Genomic DNA, 13647 nt, shown 5'->3' on the forward strand with positions numbered 1-13647 from the left:
CCTGCGGTGGGATGAGCTCCTGTTGCTCAGTCCCTGCTCCTGCCAACCTAGCAGTTCGAAAGCACGTCAAAGTGCAAGTAGATAAATAGGTACCGCTCCAACAGGAAGGTAAACGGTGTTTCTGTGCTCTGCTCTGGTTTGCCAGAAGCGGCTTAGTCATGCTGGCCACATGACCCGGAAGCTGTACGCCGGCTCCTTCGGCCAGTAAAGTGAGATGAGCGCCGCAACCCCAGAGTCGTCCACGACTGGACCTAATGGTCAGGGGTCTCCCTCACCACAACTGAAGCTACACATACAGAGATCCATGATGGAAGAGTGCACAGCCCAAGTAATGGCAGTGGGCTTTGAGTGAGATTCGGGCAAGCATCTGCCCACCTATGTCTAACAAATATTTGGTGTGGTCAGAACAAAATGATCACTTTGGTTTTGAGAAGGGAAGAAGCTTGGCTGTTACTGACTGGAGGCCTGCTCTTTCTAACCCCTTTATTAAGTGATCGCCATTGACACCATCTGTTTAATGGCCATAGCACAGATGTTTTTTTTATGGGCACCTGTGACATCGTAGCAAATGTAGCGTTGTGAGGCCGTTAACAAAATCACATGGTTCAGAAGTCAAATGGCAGTAAGAACAACTGAGAGTTCTTCTTTACAGTGACAGCAAAGAAAAAAGAAAATGGTGCCGAGAAGCAACAAGAACAAAGTGAACAAAAGGGTGCTAAATAACACCAAAAACAATGAAAACATATTCTCAGCAAGTTGCCTGGAAATGATAGCCATGAAAGCAAACATGAAACTGTAAGTAGTTTGAAGTAGTGCTGGTGTCTGTGTGTGTGTGAGAGAGTGTCAAATGGGACTTCCATTAATCAGGTGTTGGTATGTTGCTTCCTGTGCTACTAGAGCTCTGGTTTCACTACAAGCCTGACAGGCCAAAGTTTGCAGTTTGTGGGGGATATCATCTGGACCATAGATGGGAAAACTGTGGCTGCCATCAGCCCCAACCAGAATTGCCAGCATCTGGAGGGCTGCACATTTCACAACCCAGATCTAGACAGCATTACCAGCCTGACTGAGCATTGTCAGCTGACCCTAAGGCTCAATACCTGCCCACCATAAATCTACAGCCCCAAAGCTTGCACCTTAGCCCAAGCAACTTGTACTCGGTGCAAGGGGACAATCTATGTTCCTTTCCCCTTTTTGTGATGGTTGCCTTGGATCAGGATCTTGCCTGGCTTTGACTACACATTCACCTCCTGCCCCTCTGATGCTTGTTTGATGCTTTGGAACTTGCCAGCTTTCGACCACACACCTGCTTCTGGTCCACTTAGATGGACAGCCACCTCCACTTGGTCCTGGAGCCTGGCCTTTGATGAGATCTGACACTAGTTCAACACACAACAGATGAAGCAACCATTATCACATTTGCAGAATGTGACTTCAGTTGAACCAGCCTTTCTGCATATAATTCCAGCAGTTTTATCTCCATGTATCAGAATCCAGCACACTTACCATTCAAAAGCTTAACATTCCCCTGTGAAGGGCTAATCAGGATTCCAATATATGTTCCTCATACCATGTCTTCCAAAATCACTATTTCCCTCTTTTATAGCCTTTTAGAATTCTGGGGTTCTGTTCCTCTGCAGGGGCTTCACAAGAAAGGAAGCTGCAAGAGGAAATGATTCATTGATAAACCAAAGAGGTTTAGCAATTAATATTCCTACTCTAACCAAGCACGATTATTGAAATGGTCATTAATGGCGCTCCTTATAATGTTCCCATTGATGTGAGAGGTGGGTGCTATCTTGATTCGATCTTTTATATATTTTCTTTAATTTAAAAAAGTCATTACTCTTCATTGCAGCAGCAATCTCAGAACAGTGTGCATAAAAGTTTAATTACTGTACATCTAATGAAATAAAAACATGTCAATTCATAATAATTAGCGGTAAGGCTTAGGCATTAATGTCTATCAAATGCCTGAGCAAAGAGCAGTGTTTTCAGCTGGCACTTAAAACTCAAAAGAGTTAAAAGGAAGAAGAAGTAGCTAAACACACTTCTAGTCTCTCTCCAACATCCACCAAATGTAGACAACTGTCTTGTAAATTACAGGGGCACCCTGGAGTAAGGTGAATGTCAGTTTCAGTTTGTCTCTCATGAATTTTTTTAAAACCCAAATAATTCCAGTCACAAAGAAGCTCTTGAGGAATTGCCAAGCAGGACCATAGAGGAATGGGACCTGAGAAGAGTTATGAGAGCCACGACCAGAAGTTCCCCACCGCAATTCTAGAGGCAGAATGCTAGACCTGATCAAGCCAGGCAATTCTTATAGTCCTAAACTGCCCCAGGCTGAAATGTACAGCTGCCGTTACTGCCATGGCTGTTGTGTGTGCCTTCAGTTGGAGATACTCTGTTTAATTCGACTGGATAATCAAATGATATTTAACTAAGGATATAGCTGCTTGAAAAATCTCCATTTATTCAGCAAGAAAATGTCCGAAGCAGCGGGCATAATGACTGAAAGTTACAGAAGGGGCCCTTGTTTTGGAGGCAAGCTCTTGGAAATAAATTTGGTCCATTTTCCAAATAACTGTTTTTCCTCCTGCTATTTCCCTTGAATGTAAACTAGTGTGTTTCCTGAAGCATCCTTGCTGTTTCATAATGGTGAAAATAGGCTTATTCGAAGCCTCTGTGTCAAGACAAATAGATGCATAAGATGAAGCTGATTGTTTGCATAGGATCTTCCCCCGCTCCAATTATAATCTAACTTTCAGTGACTGAAAGAAGCCTGGAGAAGGATATATGAACATGTACCCCACAACCCTCCTTATCTGTGATGCTTGGTTCTTGAAGTACACCAAACAAAGATACAATGTGCTTCAAACAATTCAAGATAATGCAGCAAAATGCAGTTTGCAAACTGAATGTAACTGCAAATTCCATTGTAATGGTAATATGCCTATTAGCTGAAGCTGAGCATCCCCAGTGTTCTGTGCTATAATTCTTACAGATCATGAATTAAGCAATATAAATCATTAGTTGCATCCAACATAGCGCTAAATAAGCTTTTCTCCCGCACAAGAATTCCATTTGCACAATGGGACTCCCCCCCCCACTCTTTATATCTGTTTTGGGGGATTCTTCAACACACTCACATCCCAAGCAGATTTGGGGAGGATGTGGGGTTGGAAAGTAACAGTATGCAATAGGAAAGCCCTTGCAACTAACAGGGCACATTAATTGGATGCCAGCTTTACTTTTTAGTTAGGTAACAGAAAGCAAATCTGAAAATAAATGCCAGTTGTTAAGTATGTCAACAGCCTCAAACATGGGGGTGGGGGGAAAGACAGTATCAGAATTAGAGATGGGAAAACTTCCCTCCTGTTGCCACTCACATCAGTTTGGATTGGAAATGAGGGAGGCCAAAAAGAGAGCGAGTGAGGTCTTTCCCTTTCCCTTCCCACCATTGCTGCTGGCCAGTAAGTATTCATAGTGAAGAGGGAGACAGTTTGTGGAGTGGCTGGTTGGTAGGGAAAGCTTTTTAGTGGAGTAGTAGCGAGGGGGGTGGTAAACTAAGAACAGTGATAGGTAAGAAATTCGATTCAATTTGTATTTAAGAGGTGGCCATACGTAATGTGTACAGTGGTACCTCGGGTTACAAACACTTCGGGTTACAGACTCCGCTAACTCGGAAGTAGTACCTCGGGTTAAGAACTTTACCTCAGGATGAGAACAGAAATTGCCTGCCAGCGGTGTGAGGACCCATTAGCTAAAGTGGTACCTCAGGTTAAGAACAGTTTTGGGTTAAGAACGGACCTCCAGAACAAACTAAGTTCTTAAGCAGAGGTACCACTGTAATCTCCAAAACAACAGCAATCCTTTGAAATGCATACTTATCTGAATTTTGCAGCGCAGTTTTCTAGCCAAGTAATACTTAAAAAAACAACAACTAAAGTGTGACTGGAAATGTACATATTAGTGAAAATGGGAGGGGGTGTTAGGAGAAATTTGCACTAAAATGCTTATGAATTCTCATGATTAAAATAATTCACAAACCAATGTGAAGATGCAGTGAACTGAACTTCAGAGCAGAAAAAGAGGAAACAGAGAAAATGAAATTCACAGATTTATCAATGATGTTAATCTGAGCCAAATAATAATTTGAGGGTTTGTAAAGCTCTCCCCTTCTTTGATACGATCTTTACAAATCTCTGAAGCACATATCTGAACCTGAACTCTGCCACCTTGGCTAGCATTTCTAGAAAAGGGATGGAGCTGTCTATATGTTTTTGGACTACAACTTCCTTTATCCCTGACCATTCCAGATGGGACTTGGACTTCAACAATGTCTGGAGGGCCACAAGTTCCCTGTTCCTGTTCTAGAAAGATTCAATCACACAACAGGTTTAACTAAATCCAAATCTCTGCTGCAACAGATGATAAGGCAGAGAAATCATCTTGTATGAGAGAACAATATTCATTGAGGATATATTTCTTGGCAGTGCAACTTCACACAGCACAACATCCTCTCTCTCCCTCTGAGGTGCCCAAATGAAAACAATTCTGTGAGGAGATCACCCAGAAGGTAATTGGTACCAGAGGTGGATTTGGCGGTTCTGTTTAGATGAAAATTTGAGGAATTCCAAGGGCTATAAAAATATTTTTGTTAAAACACATCAAATTCCTCTGGGGGGTTCCTCACCTACCTTACCAAATTCTAACTTTTAGTTTGCAAGCATATCAGCTCAAGAATGGCCATCCATTTTAAAGCTTTGTCTGAAGTTCATTTTAGGTAAAGGTAAAGGTACCCCTGCCCGAACGGGCCAGTCTTGACAGACTGTAGGGTTTGTGCGCCCATCTCACATTTATTGGCCGGGGGCCAGCGCTGTCCGGGGATACTTCTGGGTCACGTGGCCAGCGTGACATCGCTGCTCTGGCGAGCCAGAGCCGCACACGGAACGCCGTTTACCTTCCCGCTGGTAAGCGGTACCTATTTATCTACTTGCACCCGGGGGTGCTTTCGAACTGCTAGGTGGGCAGGCGCTGGGACCGAACAGCGGGAGCGCACCCCGCCGCGGGGATTCGAACCGCCGACCTTTCGATCGGCAAGCCCTAGGCGTTGAGGCTTTAGCCCACAGCGCCACCCGCGTCCCCGAAGTTCATTTTAATTTTATTTAAAAAATTGAAAGCTTAAAAATCCAGCTTAGTGTGTCAAGAAGAATTTTATTGTAATTATTACATGATTTGCGTTGGCATTTTAAGTCAGACAGAAAAGACTGACATCTGTGAGGTCTCACTACACTTGACCTACAGATTTTTAAGCATCAAGGATAATATTTCTTACGAACATCAGACACTTGAATAGTTTCATGTATAAATTACATTTAATAGTAGATTAGACTGTGCAGGGGGTAGTTTCTTGTGGGAGGTAATTTTTTAAAAAGCAAAGTTTAAGTTCCGTTTTCTGCTGTCAGCACTATAACATGTTGCAATAAATGTCTCATGTTTTAAAAAAGGTCAGATCAACTGCTGCAATCAAAATTCTGATCTGGGGAATTCAATGGAAAGGAATGTAAGTGAAGATTATATAATACTGTACTTGGATCAAATAAGCCAAAGAGATAGAGGGAGAAAGAAATTAGTTATTATCCATCGATAGCTCAGTCAGCAGAGCATGAGACACTTAATCTCAGGGCTGTGGGTTCGAGGCCTGCATTGGGCAAGAAACGTCTGCATTGCAGGGGGTTGGACTATATAACCCTCATAGTTCCTTCCAACTTTACAACCCTATGATTCTATTAACTCAATATTGGTAACATGTAACAAAGAAGATTACACCAATTTTGGGGAGGATAAGGCTGCCAGTGATCACTGAAGAATTGATGCTTTTGAATTATGGTGCTGGAGGAAACTCTTGAGAGTCCCATGGACTGCAAGAAGATCAAACCTATCCATTCTGAAGGAAATCAGCCCTGAGTGCTCACTGGAAGGACAGATCCTGAAGCTGAGACTCCAATACCTTGGCCACCTCATGAGAAGAGAAGACTCCCTGGAAAAGACCCTGATGTTGGGAAAGATTGAGGGCACAAGGAGAAGGGGACAACAGAGGACGAGATGGTTGGACAGTCTTCTCGAAGCTACAAACATGAGTTTGACTAAACTGCAGGAGGCAGTGGAAGACAGGAGGGCCTGGCGTGCTCTGGTCCATGGAGTCATGAAGAGTCAGACATGACTAAACAACTAAACAACAACAACAACAAGGATGCCAGTGGCTACTAACCATGGTTAAAGAATGTACACAAATTATTCAAGATGAGACAAAAGCAGGGCTGAAGAGGTGTGTGACCTGGGGAGACTTCTGAGGGTCAGACAAAGACATATAGAGGGCCACATTTGCCCCCTGAACCTGAGGCTCCCCATCTCTGACCCAACAGCTGATCAGAGCTATCAGATTTGATCATTTGATGGCCAGGCAACAGTAGATACACTTCACGCCAGCTGTGGTTATGCAGTCTGCTGCTGCTGCTGCTGTATCCATGCATCTCTGGCTCAGGGTCTCTGAGCACAGTCTCTAGGTGAGAACAGCACACTGCAGACCTAGGGACTTCAAAAGTACATTGGAACGTGGCCATAACAAGCAGAGTGGGCAAATCATGATAAAAGGATTTATGAGGCTCGGTCATTACATTAATTACCTTGTGGCATTTAAGGCATAACAGTCTGAACTGAGCCATTTTTGAAGCCTGTTCTCTGTGAGATCATTCAAAATGATTAAAGGCTTAAAAACAAGTATTTTGCAGCAACCGCTGCCTAAAGAAAGCAAAATGCTTTAATATAGCTCCTGTATTGAAAAACAGCCAACCAAGAGAAAATTGTTTTGGCAACCTAGGCTTGCTCTTTATATTGGGCTCTCAGATTCTCTCCCCCGACCCCTCTTATTATTATTTTTTTTAAAGCTATTGATAGAACACCTATTACTCTGCAGTTGGGATGTGATTCTGTTTGCATTTAAGGCTGAAGTTTTCAAATGTGCCCTTTCTGAAACAATGAGAGAACCGCAACACAACCGTCCATCAAAATCTGCCTGTAACAAATCTGAGTTTTGTAATGCAGTTCTCCGACCAAACAATGCTTACAAAAAATCTGTATGTTAGGGGGAAATGTGCACAGGAGAAACTGACTGTGTACATTAGTCAAAACTGCATTAAAATATGTTTATTAGGATAAATTTGCACTAAAATTCTGAAGAATTTTCAGGAGGGTTCTTTTTTTTATCACAAATTTCTGCAGAAATTCTGTTTAGCTGCAAAGACCATTACTTAGCTGTCCCACACTGGAGATTTTTAAGCAGAGGTTGGATGGCCATCTGTCAGAAATGCTTTAGTTGAGATTCCTGCATTATAAGAGATTGGACTATATGACCCATGGGGTCCCTTCTAGCCCCACAGTTCTATGATTCTATGACACACTAGTTTACCAATGCAAATATAGCAGCACGTTGCCCTGCATTGTGGTTTCATATATAGCATGCAAATCCAGTGGTTGCCTCTTGTTCTGGCTTTATTCTCAGTGTAAAGGAAGAACTGTGACAAAAACTCTCTTATAAAAATGAAAATTCTCTAACATGAATGACAATTGGTATTCAAATAGTAAAGCAAAGAGATAATGTTTGGAAGATAATGGAAGTACTGAGGCAGTAAATTAATATTTCTGAAAGGCATTTACAATATATATAAAAAAATCCTCCCACAGTATGTGATAACTGTGGTCCTACCTGTCTTGAATGAAAGCAGACTGTTGCTACAATGGGGCCTCTTGGTGACAGGTGGGGCTTCAGTCACATCATGTGGACTTACAATTATCTTGTGATTTTGGCCCTGTTGCAGTGGAGAAAAAGGGCAATCCTGTTCTGCAGTTCAGAGCCATCCCAGAGTGATATCACTGATATCATTTGCCCCTTTCAAGGTGTAAGTACCTCAAAAACTCTCCTTGCATGCTGGAATGCCACAAACAGAAGCTATACAGTGGTACCTCAGGTTAAGAACTTAATTCATTCCGGAGGTCTGTTCTTAACCTGAAACTGTTATTAATCTGAGGGCCCACTTTAGCTAATGGGGCCTCCCGCTGCTGCCATGCGATTTCTGTTCTCATCCTGAAGCAAAGTTCTTAACCCGAGGTACTATTTCTGGGTTAGCGGAGTCTGTAAGCTGAAGCGTATGTAACCTGAAGGGTCTGTAACCTGAGGTACCACTGTACAGGAACAGCCTAAGGGTCGCTTATGGTAGGAGGGTCTGCTATTTATCAGAAGATGGAGTATACTTTTATACCACAGAGTGAGAGAAATATTTGGCAGTCATTCATTGTAGACATGAAAAGCACTTGTGTTGTACAAGCTTGATTACAGTCATCCTATGGTCTGCCATTATTGTTGCTATGACAGGCATCAGCTGTTTTGCTGTAGGATTTTCAATCAACTCTTTTCCTGATGAATCAGTAATCAAAAGGAATTATTTTCAGTGCTTGTTCCTGGCCATCCAGCTGACACCCCCCCCCCTTTTGCAGTCAGAGTGGCAGACCTATTGCTAGTTTCTCAAGAAAATGGCAGCACTGTGTTCTTTTCTAGAGCACTGGCCAGTCCTATTCCCATAACAAAATATTGCAGAAGAACTTCCCCATACCTCTTAGCTGAAGCTGAGCATCACCATTGTTCTTACAGATCAAGCAGATCTGTAAGATAAGCAATATAACTCATTGGTTGTATACAACACAGTGCTAAATAAGCTTCCCATCACTGGAATAATTTCCACTTGTTGTTCCATTTGTTTTCAATCCACCTTCCCCCCACCAACCGCACAACTTTCCCCTATAATTGCTTTCTAATGGAAGCATGGTGCCCTTTAACATCTTTTGCTTTCTTTGAAACAAAAACGGTCCATTCTCTCATCCACTTGGAAGATTTTTTTAGCAGCTTTCGAGAGCAGAAAATATACAGTAGGCTTGTCAGCAACAAAAGCCCAGGCAGGCTCTGAAGACCAGCAGCTAGTGCCAGGAACTTCATAGCAAAACTTGGCATTGTTTTCTATTCTTCTCTGTCTGCCAGTTCTATCGTTCATTCTGAAAAGTGCAAAGCTACAAAGCTACACATGCGAAGATTCCAAACCACAGCAAGTCTGGAACCGAGTTGCTTGGAAGTGAAAATTAAATGCAAAAGTTTCTCATGGACTAGATTCGGGAGCGCTAATGCTCTGGGATGTTTCTTGTAGTGTTGACAATTGAGCAAAGAGCGCTAAGAGCTACAGGCACCAGATTGAATTTCCTCTGCGACGAGAAGCTTTTAAGTGGGCAAGCAGTGGACTGCAATTTTTCTTCCTTCTGATTTTTATAAAATGAAAACTTATGTGATTTGATTACTGCTTGTGAGATGGATGCATTTAAAAGCCCAGTGCTGTTCTTATCCCACATATAGTACCTTATCTTGAGCAGAAAGTGGTTTGGGAGACAAACAAGGGAACGTATTTCATCAAGTCTCTCCCTCTTCTGTGAAATTTGATTTGAACATTCTTGGGTTATATGAGACCTAAGTGACCAAGTCATTGGGCACATCTGCACTATCAATTTATATTGGCTTTTATAGCAGATTCACTGTCATGGTTTCCATCAAAGAATCCTGGGAATTGTTAGATGATGAATGTGCAATTCTCTAATTTTCCTGGAGAGCAAGTATGACTATTAAAACAGTTGAAGGCTGTGCTGTAAAAATGAAAAACAGGATGGCCCCAAATACAGGAAAGGGGATAAAGACAATTAAATAGATAAAAAAGAAGGGATACAGAGAGTTATGTTTATTAAGCCATGTTGATCAGCAATTCTTCTTCTGGGGCACTCTCAAGCACAACCAATATTTGTCTTTTGCAACAGATTTGAAACCTAAAGGTTCCAGTTAGCTTAAGGATTAAGAGTACTCATAGAGAAAGATTGCTATACAGAACATGCTAGTCTCAATGAAAGTGTTTCTGTGCACCTGGAGACTCCCCTCCCCACCAATGTGGTACTGATAGATATGCCCATGCAGAATTTAATAAGTCTGATAGCAAATGTTCCTGCAGAAAAACCAAAGGCTCAAGCCTGAAGCCTGAACTAAGAAAAGCAACTCCTATTCCAATCTAGATAGGCTGCTACAGATTCTACTAAGGTATTTGCCAAATAGATATGATGTGTTTTAATCCATGCCAAGGCTGTGATCTGAGGAATATCTAAAATGTATGCTCAAAGCTGCAAGTGCATGTTCCCTGTCGAGCAATTTATCCATACTCTACTCTGTCCCGCCTCCTGGTAGACATCCATGAGAAGCAGGGCCTTTTTGGTAGTGGTATAAGGCCTTAAGGAGGCTTCTGCAGGATCAGATCAAAGGCACATCTAATACACCATCCATGAAATAGTCCAGATAATAGCATAGGAAAAGATACAGAAAAAGGTAGCCCATGCTCTCACAGTTCAAGACTGGAGCATCTTACACACAAAGAAAGAAAAAAACACATAGAGCTTTTTAGCTTAGCTGGGTTTCCCTTCATCCAGCAGGCCAATTGCAGTAAGATGTTGGACTATGATGGACCCTTAGTCCAATCCCACAGGGCTCTCCTTCAACTCTTTTGACTTTTATCATTAGGACAATTTGAGAAATTGCTCCAGAATTTCAGTGGCTGGTTCTGCGGCTAGCTGCCTACTCTTCTATAAAACCATGGAGCATGGATAAAGATCAATTTACATTGCAAATCAAAGCCATCAGAATGTCAGTGTGCAGAATGATGTAGTAAAAGACTGCATATGTATTGATACGGGCCTGTGAAACATAGTCCAATGTATCCCAAAGATTTCTTCCCTTTACACAAGCAGCATTTTAGGAAGTTTGCCCAAGTACTAGAAATAACTGTACTTAAGAGAGTAAATCCATCAATATGAACTTGCATCACACTAGAAGTGAAAACTTATAATATTCATTTCTTCTTCTGACAACATAATTCACCTGGGCAAATGCATATGTATGTATCATATGTATGTATTTTAGAGTGACTGATGATTTATGGAAATTGGCACATCAATGTTTTCGGAAATATAATTTACAACTGGGAATTGGTGCATGCATAAACAAATGAATAAAACAAGCCACTCCTCTCGGCTACCACTCAGATCAACCACTCTTGACCTGATCTTTAAATATCACCTGTAGCTAGGGGTGAGGGACCTCAGGTCCCTCTTTCTGTCCTCCCATCCTATTTGGTGCTCCACTCGCTTTTGCCATTGGCCACATCCACCACAGGTATGGAGTCCCCTGGAAAGTTGAGCATGAGGGAATGCAGCCCAATTTCTGAGAACGGTTCCCTACCCCTAATGTACACACTAACCTGGTCATAAGTCTCATTAACTCAGTGGGATTTTCTTCTGAGCAGATACGTTCAGGATTGCACTGTAAGCCAACTGAATTTGGAATTTCAATCTATTGATGCATTTGGATCTAAAGTCAATTCACTGTATTCTGGGATTTGGGCCATTAAAAATGTAGAACACGTTTCTGGAGCATAGTATTTGCATACAAATATTCAGTAATTGAGAGGAAACAAAAACTAACTCTAGGAGTAGGATGATTATTTTTCTTCCTTTTTCTTCCTTTCCATTAAATAGTGCTCAAAATGGAATCTCTAACGGGTAAGTAAACTTAGATGAGAATGAGATTTATGAATATTTGTGGTCTGATGAGGTGTGTTTATCTTGTCAGCTTTGTTCATCTCAGTGTACCTACTTCACAGCAATTGCTAGCTCAATTGTTGTACCTTGAGATTTAAATTGGCATCACAGTCTCTTTTTAGAGCATTGCCCTGTTGCCTAAATGCATTCATATGATCCCCAATACAAATTATACTTTCAGATTTTTACAGCCTTGGACATTTCCTGCATTTACCATTGTTGACTCATTATCATTCACAGAATACTTAAAAGCGCCAAGGGCATCCTCATCAGCGCCTGATTAACCCTTGCAATGTTGCTCATATGAGAGGGAGGTTGCTCTTTTGCTATTCATCTTATCTTTTAGTGTTTGAGAAACCATGCCTTGTTTGAGATCAGACATTCAAAGTTTGTCAAAACCAAACAGGGTATCAAGAAAGTTCAAATCTCTGAAACCTACTGTAATCCAAAAGGGGGAGTTTGTGGATCTTCACTTTCACTATAGTTAGATCCCTATAACAAATGGGTTTTAACTTGTTTGAGATCCACAACTTTCTTCTACATTCAGAACTGTTTATTCAGACGTTGACATGGTTTGAAATGCTGAAATCTCTGTGCAAATAACTTGTTTTTGTTTACAGTATAGGAAGAGAAGGGAAATATATGATTGTCCATTGTGAGACAGTAGCCTTGGGTCAATCACCACGTTTGGTCTTGCAGTAAAAATTATGGCACTTGAGACTTGCTAGTTTGCAGTGCTTAGAAGATGTGTGTATGTAAAGACTACTCTGTTCTTATTTGAATGGAGGCAGGGAAGTGGATTAACAGCTAAATAATACTCAGATGTAGACAAGTCTCTTAGGTCCATGTTTTATGGTGTTGGCAGATTGATGCCTGAGTTTGTGTCCCTAGCTGACATGTATTTTCCTCTTCTCTCCCTTATAATATCTCCCTATTGCTTCCTATTCCCACCCTGATATGGATGTGGCTAGAAGGCTGTCATTGATCAGATACTACCTCTTCCTGCTTGCCACCCTGGCCATGAGATGACTTTCGCCCATAAATTTGGTGCAGTGGGCATTTATTAGGGACGTGGGTGGCGCTGTGGGTTAAACCGCAGAGCCTAGGACTTGCCGATCAGAAGGTTGGCGGTTCAAATCCCCGTGACGGGGTGAGCTCCCATTGCTCGGTCCCAGCTCCTGCCAACCTAGCAGTTCGGAAGCATGTCAAAGTGCAAGTAGATAAATAGGTACCGCTCTGGCGGGAAGGTAAACGGCGTTTCCGTGGGCTGCTCTGGTTCGCCAGAAGTGGCTTAGTCATGCTGGCCACATGACCCGGAAGCTGTACGCTGGCTCCCTTGGCCAATAAAGCAAGATGAGCACTGCAACCCCAAAGTCAGCCACGACTGGGCCTAATGGTCAGGGGTCCCTTTACCTTTACTTTGATGCTGTGCAGTTTAGACTTAGCCTTCTCCTACAAAAAGCTTACCTTTTAAGAGTTCTGCAAAATGGGTTTTTAGTCAAATGGTGGTGGTAGGGAGCATTCCAGATAAATGGCTGCTTTGTACAAATGATCGACAAACGTGAACATGCTAATGTTTTTAGTTTACCATGCTATGTGAGAAGATAGCCTAATTTATGATAGAAAACAGAAGCATTTGGAGACAGGAGGAAGGACAATTATATAATGTTTTCCAAACTCACATTATAGCGCTCTAAAGGTGCTGCAATCCAGGCTAAGGTTTTACAATAGGAGAAGCATTTCAGTCATGAATTCCTCTATTTTATTTTAGTTGAAAACAATTATGATGTTTGCGTGTGAGTGTACAGAATAGCTGGGATTCAGAGTTTATTATTTGTTCCACGTCCTCTTGCATTCTGCTCAGGAAAAGCCTGCAGCAGATTTCTGAGAGCTGCCCCTATTAGCACACAA

This window comes from Podarcis vaucheri (genome assembly GCF_965113315.1).
Source record: "Podarcis vaucheri genome assembly, chromosome: 4".
NCBI lineage: Eukaryota > Metazoa > Chordata > Lepidosauria > Squamata > Lacertidae > Podarcis > Podarcis vaucheri.